Genomic DNA, 10,803 nt, shown 5'->3' on the forward strand with positions numbered 1-10,803 from the left:
CATCATGATAAGGCCCTGGTGTGACATAAAGACAAGAATGTACCACAGGCTCTTGCAGCTGTTGTCGTGCAGAAGAGCCCTCAGCCATTCATAACCGACATATAACCTTAGGAAACACCCATTCCTCCCAAAGTCAATGCATTTCTGTGAGATATGGTAGACTCATCACATTCTGCAGGGTGGCCCCTTCATTTGCATTATGCCACTGCTTAATATACATACTCTTCAGGCCAGTCTGTGGTTAAGAATTTGCCACTTTACATATTCTTCCAGTCACTACCTACACACCCCAATCTGGCCAGATTTTAAGACAGGCTCCTCATGCTGATTCTGGACCCTCTGAGCCCAAATTCAAGGCTTTTCCATTTCATGAAATGGTGGCGCTGTGTGGAGTTCATAATATTCTGGACAAAAACATAAGTAAATCAAACCACATGGAATATAAGAAAACCTATATTAGTACCATTTCTCAGATGGTAGGCTTTCAGCGTTAGTTGATACGATTGTTAATAATGTACACTTCTGTTCTTGAAATGTTATTGTGTGCAATGGTCTTTGATATTCAATTAAAAAAGGCCCTTAAAAGAGTGATGATAGATGAGGCATTGAAGATCAAGACTTAATAGTAGTGTATGATGAGCTCTCTGAATAGTTGGATGACAACTCTAAAATGTACTTTATTGATGGGGCTATAATTAAAAACTGGATAGGTTGCATAAAATGGTTCATTTCTAATTATCCTACCAGAATGCAAATATTGTGGCACAGTCTTTGTGGGCTTAATAGAGATGCTCACAGATCATTAGAGAAAAATAATGACTTATAGGTGCTATGACAGATGTTGAAAAATTGATGAAATGAAACAAATGCAAACTTTGAAAAGAAAATGAACATATATGTTCTCAGTTTGTCAGAGCTGTGACACATACACTTTTTGTGGTTGGTTAACCAAGGGCTGCAGGAGACAGCAGTCTCTGGACAGGGTCACATTGATTACTCTGAATTTCTTGGAAAGGCATGAGAGTCAGTTGTATAACAGTTAATTTTCTTATTTACTCAAGTCCAGTGGAAAAATTGATCTGATTGAATATTCTTGTGAAATCATTATGGAAAAGTTAAGCTTCCCCTTCTTCAAAAGCTATTGACCCTAGTAGGTGTTCTATGATAGACTTTCATCATTTTATGGATTTGGGGGAACAGATTAATTCCGAGGCTTCTCGAGCTGTCTAAGCAATGTATAGTACCCTGACCAAATGGAACGGCATCATTATGAAAATGATATATAAAGTTGTAAAGCTAATAAGTTTGATGCTTGCATGGATGAATAGAGAAGTGATGACTGCATAACAATTCAATGTGAAAGAAAAAATATGCATCTTACTGTAAACACAGGTCATGCTCAACTATGTTTAGTATTACACCCAACTTCTGCAATGAGAATTCTGACACATCATGGTCACTACATAGCATTCTTTCTCAGTGCAGTAGGTGAAGTTGAGGGTTTTGACTCTGAATAGAATAAAAAGACAACAACGACGAAGAAACTGGAGTTCTGGTTCTCTCTTTGTCTATGCTCTCCCTAAGCCTCCAGATACTGAGTACAACTCTTAGGCAGGCCTGAGGATGTTTTAGTACCTGCTGTGCAGCTGACCAGGCAATTGTGGAAGCATGTGAGCAGAAGCTGATATGAACAGGAGAGCAGCAGAGAGGCAGAGATGATAAGAGCATGAACAGGGATGGTCCGTGAGGAATTCAGGGAGTTGGGGCTGATGGGAGTAGGGGGTGACTTAGGTGAGGATTATGGGGAATACAAGTGAGGACAAGACATGAGAAGAAAGTCAGAGGCAGGGGTGACACAAAAGGGAGCGCAATTAACATCTTGCAACAAGGTATTTCAAGCCTCATTCTGAGCTCAGTGTCCAGTGTGGTATGCAATTGGAAATAAGAGTTAGCCATGTTAAAATAACAATGTGGACATGAGCAAAGCAAATTAATTAAAACTTTATTTGGGTTTCCCATGCTTGTAAAGAAAAAAGTTGCACAAAAGATATCAGTTGCCTTGTAATGGACACACACCAATGAAGATGAACATGAGCATCATGAAACATGACTTGAATGAATAGCAATTAACAGGAGTAATCACAGATATTGATATAGTACCTACTAGATTCCAGTGGAGGAGGGAGCACACCAGAGAAACAAAAATGAATAAAATGCACATCGCAAGCCAAAGGTTGTTGAGTCTAAAAAGCCAGTGGCCAAAGACGACTGACCAAAGTCTCTCAAAATAGGTATAGAACACATTAGCAATGAATGGTGCAAGCACATTACAAATCCAACCTGAAAAGGATGAGAGAGCTTTAGCCCTTATTATCAGCTTCTAGTTACATTCTGCCCAGATAGCAATGTTTTTATAAGAATGTTGGAAAAATGCCCTGAAAAGTTGGGTAGAGGAACACCAGACTCTGTAAATCATAAACATAATTTCGTAAACACCATCTACCATGACCAATTTTTTATATTTATCAACTGAACATATTTGACTTGTTTACAATGTGCTTTTGCTACAGCAAAAAGATAATTTCTGTGTTTGAAGATTAGGTATTCCTGATAAGAAACTGATAGGCAAACTGACAAACATGTTTCCTGCATTTCAGGGAGTTTCACTAGGTTACACACCGTTGTTTTCTAGTCCCTGTTCTATTGCATACTTTTACAGTGTATTACTAAGGTAAAGATTATGCCACCTAGCTTTGGAAATAAGCAGTTCCAGTCTGTTTTCTATGCAGATTATATAATGGTTTGTAGCCATCTCATTTGCATCACATTAACTCATATTTTTATTTTTGTCAGTGCTTTATTTTACTATATTATAAAATATTGCTTGTTTTCTATGGACCCTAAACTAAAGAGGTTATTTGTCATGTTTTGCCTGAATCAATTGACATTGTATTTTTATTGGGCACTTTGAATGGTTTTCCTTTAGAGTAGTATTGATATTGGCTCTGCAATAAATATCTCAAGTCTGTAAAACATATTTTTGTTAGTCAGCATGGAATGGATTTAAGATACATGCCCTGTTACTTGCTAGTAATTTTCATTACTCTGAGTCAATGCCTTCCTTGTCAAAGTCCTTGCATATGAGTGTACCTCCATTCATGCAGAACATAATTACCAAACTTGACTTTTCCCTCACAATTCAAAATGGCCCCCATACCTATGAGTATAAATACATCACTTCCTTGATAGGACTTCCTGAAATAATCAAGTAGAGAAACAAATCAGTAGAACAACAGGAAGAGGTGGGCGGGAACTCATGACTGTGATGAGGAAGACATGGACTTGGAGTAATGATAAATTACCAGTAGGTAACTGGGCATTACCACCTCAAGGGGGTAGGTCGCTCCCCCTGCCGCTGCAGCTCCTCCAGCTCCTCCAGCTCCTCCAGGTTCCTGAGTTCCTGAGACCCACCTCACAGTAAGTATCCCCCACCTCCCAACCCCTCGCCCTGCCCCGCGCTACTCACCCTCTCTCCTGCTTCTGCTTCTTTTCTTCTTTTCTTCTTCTCTGTTCTTCCTCCTCGCTCCTCGCCTGTAATCTTCTTCTGTACTCTTCTTCTCCCTGTCTTCTCTATTCTTCTGTGTGCTTCTCTGCCTCTCCTGTCGCCTCTCTTCTTCTTCATCTTCTTCTGAGGTCTTCTGCCTGTCTTCTGCCTTCTGTTCTTCGTATCTTCATCTGTGATCATCTGCTCTTCTGTGAACTTCCTCTCTTCTGAGTTCTTCTGGACTCCTGTTCTTCGGTTCTCCTGTTCTTCTGTTCTTCTGTTCTTCCGGTCTTCTGTTCTTCTGTCTTCTGTTCTTCTGTCTTCTGTTCTTCTGTCTTCTATCTTCTGTGTTCGGCTCCTCTGCCCCCTCCGTCTTCTTCTCCCCGCGCCTGCCCTCCTGCTCCTGCCTCATCCCCCTCCCTCACTCGCCTCCCCTCTCTATCACCCCTATCTAACCCATTCGCTATCTACCTCCCTCTCTCCTCCTATCCACCTATCTCTCTATCTCACTATCTAACTCCCTCACTCCCCACCTCCTCCTATCCACCTATCTCTCTATCTATCTATTTCTCTATCTATCGATTTCTCTATCTATCCATTTTCTCTACCTATTTCTCTATCTCTCCCCCCCTTCCCGCCACCCCCTCTATTACCTATTCTTCCTATCCTCTCACTCTACCTCTCACGCTCACTCACCTCTACAACCCCCCCTCCCCATCTTCAAAACCCAACTCCTATCTCTCTTCCTAATCTCCCAAACCTCCTAACACTCTCCCCCTTCCACCCTTAAACCCCCCTCCCCCAGCTCTTCTCACTCTACCTGTCCCCCCCCCTCGCGCTTTCCCGCCGCGACCTCCTGCTCGCCCCCCCAGCTCCCATTCGCCCCCAGCTGACCCCTCCTACCTCATATGGCGGCCGCTGCGCGACCGCGGCGCGCCAGAGGCAAGCCCGTCTGCGCCCGTCCGCGCCTGGCCCGCGCCCAGCGCCACGTCCCCTGGTCCCCAGCTCTCCCGAACCCCGCTGATCCGCTACGACCCCACGACCCTCCTCGCCCTCAACCCAGGACGCTCCAACACCTGCTTCCAAGCTCACCCCAAACGCACCCATGGACCCTTCGCCTGCAACTCCTGCAAACGCATCTTCCACCACGCAACCACCACGACCACAAGCCCACGTGCCATCAACCACCTCAAGTGCATCCTGGTCAATGCTCGATCCGTCCACAAGCACGCCGTTGAACTCTGGGACCTCCTGGACTCCACAGCACCGGACGTCGCCTTCATCACGGAGACCTGGATGAACGCCTCCTCTGCTCCAGACATCGCCACCGCCATCCCCGAAGGCTACAAGATCTCCAGAAAAGACCGCACCAACCAAGTAGGAGGAGGTATCGCCATCATCTTCAAAGACTCCATCAGCGTCACCACCTCCACCGAAGACACCCCCCTCGCCGCTGAACACCTGCATTTTCAGATTCGCACCGACCCGAGGACCACCCTCAGAGGATCCCTCGTCTACCGTCCTCCCGGACCGCGCGCCCCCTTCAGCGACGCCATCGCCGACTTCATCTCCCCGCACGCCCTCGCCTCACCGGACTACATCCTCCTAGGCGACCTCAACTTCCATCTGGAACAAAACAACGACCCCAACACCGCCACCCTGCTCAACAACCTCGCCAACCTCGGCCTCAAACAACTGGTGAACACCGCCACCCACATCGCCGGACACACGCTTGACCCTATCTTCTCCGCCAGCAAACACGTCTTCTTCAGCCACACCTCTGCTCTACACTGGACCGACCACAGCTGTGTCCACTTCACATTCCGACGCGAGACCCGCCACCTCCGCACTCAACCCATCCCTCGTCGACAGTGGAACAAGATCCCCGAAGAGCAACTCCTCTCAGCACTCGCCGCCAACCAACCCACCCTCACCACCGACCCCAACGACGCAGCCCTCAGCCTCACAAACTGGATCTCCAACTGCGCAGACAACCTTGCTCCCCTCAAACGCACGCATCGACAGACCAACACCAAAAAACCTCTCTGGTTCTCTGACACCCTCAAAGAATCAAAGAAAACTTGTCGTGCCCTCGAGAAGGCCTGGCGCAAGGACCACACCGCTGACAACATGACCGCCCTCAAGAACGCTACCCGCGAACACCACCGCCTGATCCGCGCTGCTAAAAAGACCTTTTTCACCGACAGACTGGACAAAAACAGCCACAACAGCAAAGAACTCTTCAGCATCGTCAAGGAGTTCTCCAACCCCAACGCCAACGCCGTCACGCCCTCACAGGATTTGTGCGAATCCCTCGCCACTTTCTTCCATTGCAAGATCAGCGACCTCCACAACAGCTTCGGACACCAGACCCAACATAACACCACCGAACCCGCACCCCCGGCCATCACCCTCAACAACTGGACCCACATCAACACTGAAGAAACCAAATCCATCGTGAACTCTATCCACTCCAGCGCCCCTTCGGACCCCTGCCCTCACTTCATCTTTAACAAAGCCGACGACATCATCGCCCGCACCTCCAGACCGTCATCAACTCTTCTTTTTCTTCTGCTACCTTCCCCGAATGCTGGAAACACGCCGAAGTCAACACCCTACTAAAGAAACCTACGGCTGACCCGAGCGACCTGAAAAACTTCCGCCTCATCTCTCTTCTGCCTTTCCCCGCCAAGGTAATAGAGAAGACCGTCAACAAACAGCTGACCACCTTCCTGGAAAACAACAACCTGCTTGACCCTTCACAAACCGGGTTCCGAACCAACCACAGCACGGAAACCGCCCTCATCTCAGTCACTGACGACATCAGAACCCTGATGGACAACGGTGAAACAGTTGCCCTCATTCTCCTCGACCTCTCGGCTGCCTTCGACACCGTCTGTCACCGCACCCTAATCACCCGCCTCCGCTCCACCGGGATCCAAGGCCAGGCCCTGGACTGGATCGCCTCCTTCCTCTCAAACCGTTCCCAAAGAGATTACCTCCCTCCGTTTCGCTCAGAACCCACCGAGATCATCTGCGGCGTACCTCAAGGCTCATCGCTCAGCCCGACACTCTTCAATGTCTACATGAGCCCCCTCGCCAACATCGTTCGCAAGCACGACATCATCATCACCTCCTACGCCGACGACACCCAACTTATACTCTCCCTCACCAAGGACCCCGCCAGCGCCAAGACCAACCTACAAGAGGGTATGAAGGACGTCGCAGATTGGATGAGGCTCAGCCGCCTAAAGCTGAACTCTGAAAAAACGGAAATCCTCATCCTCGGCAACACCCCGTCCGCCTGGGACGACTCCTGGTGGCCCACGGCCCTCGGCACCGCACCGACCCCCACAAACCATGCCCGCAACCTCAGCTTCATCTTGGACCCTCTTCTCACCATGACCAAGCAAGTCAACGCTGTGTCCTCCGCCTGCTTCCTTACCCTCCGCATGCTCCGCAAGATCTTCCGCTGGATCCCCGCCGACACTAGAAAAACCGTGACCCACACCCTCGTCATGAGCCGCCTGGACTACGGCAACACCCTATACGCCGGGACCACAGCCAAACTCCAAAATCGCCTGCAACGCATTCAAAACACATCGACACGCCTCATCCTCGACGTACCCCGCAACAGCCACATCTCCGCACACCTGAGACACCTGCATTGGCTCCCAGTCAGCAAAAGGATCACCTTTCGACTTCTCACCCACGCACACAAAGCCCTCCACAACAAGGGACCAGAATACCTCAACCGACGCCTCGGCTTCTACGTCCCCACCCGCCTCCTCCGTTCCTCTGGTCTCGCACTCGCTGCCGTCCCTCGCATCCGCCGCTCCACGGCGGGTGGGAGATCTTTCTCCTTCCTGGCGGCCAAGACCTGGAACTCCCTCCCCACCAGCCTCAGGACCACCTAGGACCACTCCGCTTTCCGGAGACTCCTAAAAACCTGGCTATTCGAGCAGCAGTAACCCCCCCTTTCCCCTAGCGCCTTGAGACCCGCACGGGTGAGTAGCGCGCTTTATAAATGTTAATGATTTGATTTGATTTGATCCATCTTCAGCTCACAGTCCTTACGTATGAGCATGTAACCAAGCTAAGAAACTGATTTCGACAAACATGCCACAAAGGTAGCAAAGTAAAAGGATGTAATGTAAAGACACAAACAACGAGATACAGCATGTGGACCCAACAGCAGCACCAAAACCGAGGATACAGCACCCCCAGGTGCATAGGGAAGAGATCAGAAAAAGTATTGAAGAGAAGCCCAGGAAATGCCACCCAGGAGGCAGAAATACCTCCAGGAGACCTCAAAGGAAAAGACTCAAAGAAGGATAGGCCAGTCAAGGAATAAGAAAAAGAAATGGCCAACAGGATCCAACTGTACAAGATAGAGAGAAAAGGCTTGAGACCTCTCATTGACATACGAGGGGAGACAAACAAAGCATCTGATGTGCAAAACAAAGCAGTGCGTCACAAATACACAAAAAAGTACATGAAGTTCATCAAGGGTATGCAAACGCACACCGTCATCTGACACTGGAGATGGACAAAGGTAGGCAAAACAATATTAGAATCCAAAGGGAATGAGGAAACTGCTGGAGGGAGAAAAGCTGGAGCAAGATGAAGCACCACCACGTCTGGAAAACAACTAACAATCTCTCCCACCCATCCGCCACAGGAAAAGGTCACCAGAAAAATAACCATGGCCAAAAGAAACCAGATGTCAGCAGACTCCAGAGGCACAAATTAAACACCCCACTAATCCATCAGCACCAGAGGCAGGTCTCAAAGAGGAACTGGGATAAAAACAAGACATACAAGACAATAGCTTCCCAGCAAGCAAGCCGCCAGTGTAGCAACAGGTAAAGCACTAGACTCCTAAAAAGCTTGAGCGTCTTCCCACCAACTATGGAAGGTAAACACAACCAGACCAAGCAGAAAAGCATCCTGAAGGAACCCCAACACAGCTGCAAGGATGCCATAGGAAAAGTAAAACCCCACATCCTAGCACCACACTGAAAAATACCACCAATGATGATCATAAGGGAAGATGGCCACTGGGCCTGTTGGAGCCATGCAGCAACATCCAAAGAATATTCCTGCTGGAAAAGGGGCAGCCTCACAAGAGCCAAACCATAATCCTCTCCCAGTGAAGAGTGTCCAGTGGAGGAAGTTGCTGATGCAGCGGGATGGGTGGTATGGCAAACCCCAATGGAGCCTGACTAACAGATGGAGAAGAGTACCAAGAGTGTATCAATCAAACCAGAGTGAGCAACATAAAGTCCGCCTGATCCAGTAACACTGTCTGAACCACCTGAGGGATGAGAGGAAGAGATAGAAAACAAGAAAGGAGACCACGGGGCCAGGAAACAGCCAGAGCAGTCACCACCCAAGCCCCTGAGAGAGGAATCAAATGGGCAAAATTGGGGAAGAGCATTCTCCCTAAAGTGCAAACAAATCCAGCCAAGGGTGACTGAACTGACAGAGGATGGACAGAAAGATCACCAGATCCAGACACATTGTCACAGAGGATAGAACCCACGGACTTAGAGCATCTCCAGGCCCATTCTCCCTCTCAGAAGATAGACTGAGGAGAGACAGGAGATGTGAAGTGGCCCAAGGGCAAAACCTCAAGGAAAGGAGAAAACAGAGGGGGATCCACACCTCCCTGGCAGGCAGATAGGAGCAGAGAATCAGAGTGACCATCAGCACACACACACCGCAGCGTGCAACAACAGGGGGCAGAAAAATGAAAAGGCCCACAGGACTGCCATCAGCTCTGTCCAAGTCGAAGACTGAAAAGCCTCCATCCCATTCCATCGCCACTGAGCCATGGAATCCACAAAGTGGCATCCCATCCCACCTGCATTGGTTTTGAGAACCAGAAAAGTAAGAGGAACCAAAGCAAAACCCCTGCTCCGATTAGTGGGATCCAACCACCACAGGAGACCACTGTGGATATGAGGAGACACTGTAACCAGTGTCACATATACCTGAGACAACAGGTGCCAACATCTCAGGAGATGGTAAACAAGGGGATACAGATGATACCACCCCCAAGGGACAAGTGTCAATGTAGAAGACGTCTCATCCTGACTGTGAACTCATGTCCTCAGAGATGCCATAGGTAAAGAAAGAGAGAGGACAATAGGAGATGACCACAATGCTCCACTTACACAAAGTCCTCCCCCCAAGTCTATCTGAAATTGGTCACTAATGAAGAGGAGATCACATGATGGCTGAACCAAGGACCAAGGACATCACCCAGATGATCAAGAAGCCGTACTCCAGAAAAGGCACGGTCAGCCTGAGAACCGACAACTGGGCTAAGAAAAATAAAAGGAGGCAGCCAGCCAGCCAGAGAAGAGAAGAGTTGGACACCGTCAGAATGTAAAATACCCACCAATGGCACCAAACATGTGGAGGAACACCATAGGCGTGGATGCGAGCCTGAAAGGCAGGAACCAGAAAAGGCAGCGGATGACCAGGACTGCAAACCAGAAGAACTGCTGGTGTGACAGAGGAACCAGGAAAAGGACAATGACATCCATGAGAAAGAGGGAGAGGCAGAAGTAGCCTGAAAGACACCAACTCATAGGACACAAGAGGGAGTAATGGAAAGAACCCCATGGGTTCAGAGCAGGGCAGAAGTCCCCCAACACCAACTGGAACAGGAAAAACAGGGATAAATAACCATGGAAAGACTCCCCAGGAAGCTTCATGGAACTGCCATAAGCAAGACATCCCATCAGAGAGACACCTCCCGCAACTGAGAGAAAGACAGCAGCAAAATTCTCCAGCAGATACTAATTAGAAACAAATTGAGGAAAACCAGTTTGAACAATTCCTACCCACTCTCATCCCAAGAGACCACAAATGTGAGCAGAGGTCCAGGAAGAGGACCAGGCACACACTACCGATACTAGAAGAAAATCACCATCCTCAGCCTCGGTATCAAAACCGGAAAAGAATAATGGACCAAAATATGGGCCAGTAGATCACACAGAATCGAACCGAGAATGTATATGCCACTAAATACCACACACTCAGATGGGTCAGATTTGAGAACAGCAGACCATGAAGCCTGAAGTACATTGGGGTTCGGAGCCCCTATTCCAGCAGTAAGAGCAGACCCTACAGCTTTAAAAAGTACCTGCCAGAGTACCAGATCATGCAGGGACTGGACCACCCTCTCCAGAGGAGCCTCATGAGGAGACTACAGCATGGAGTCCCAAAGAAGCATGTGTCCCCTTTAT

Source organism: Pleurodeles waltl, chromosome 4_2 (assembly GCF_031143425.1).
Source record: "Pleurodeles waltl isolate 20211129_DDA chromosome 4_2, aPleWal1.hap1.20221129, whole genome shotgun sequence".
In the NCBI taxonomy this organism is placed as follows: domain Eukaryota; kingdom Metazoa; phylum Chordata; class Amphibia; order Caudata; family Salamandridae; genus Pleurodeles; species Pleurodeles waltl.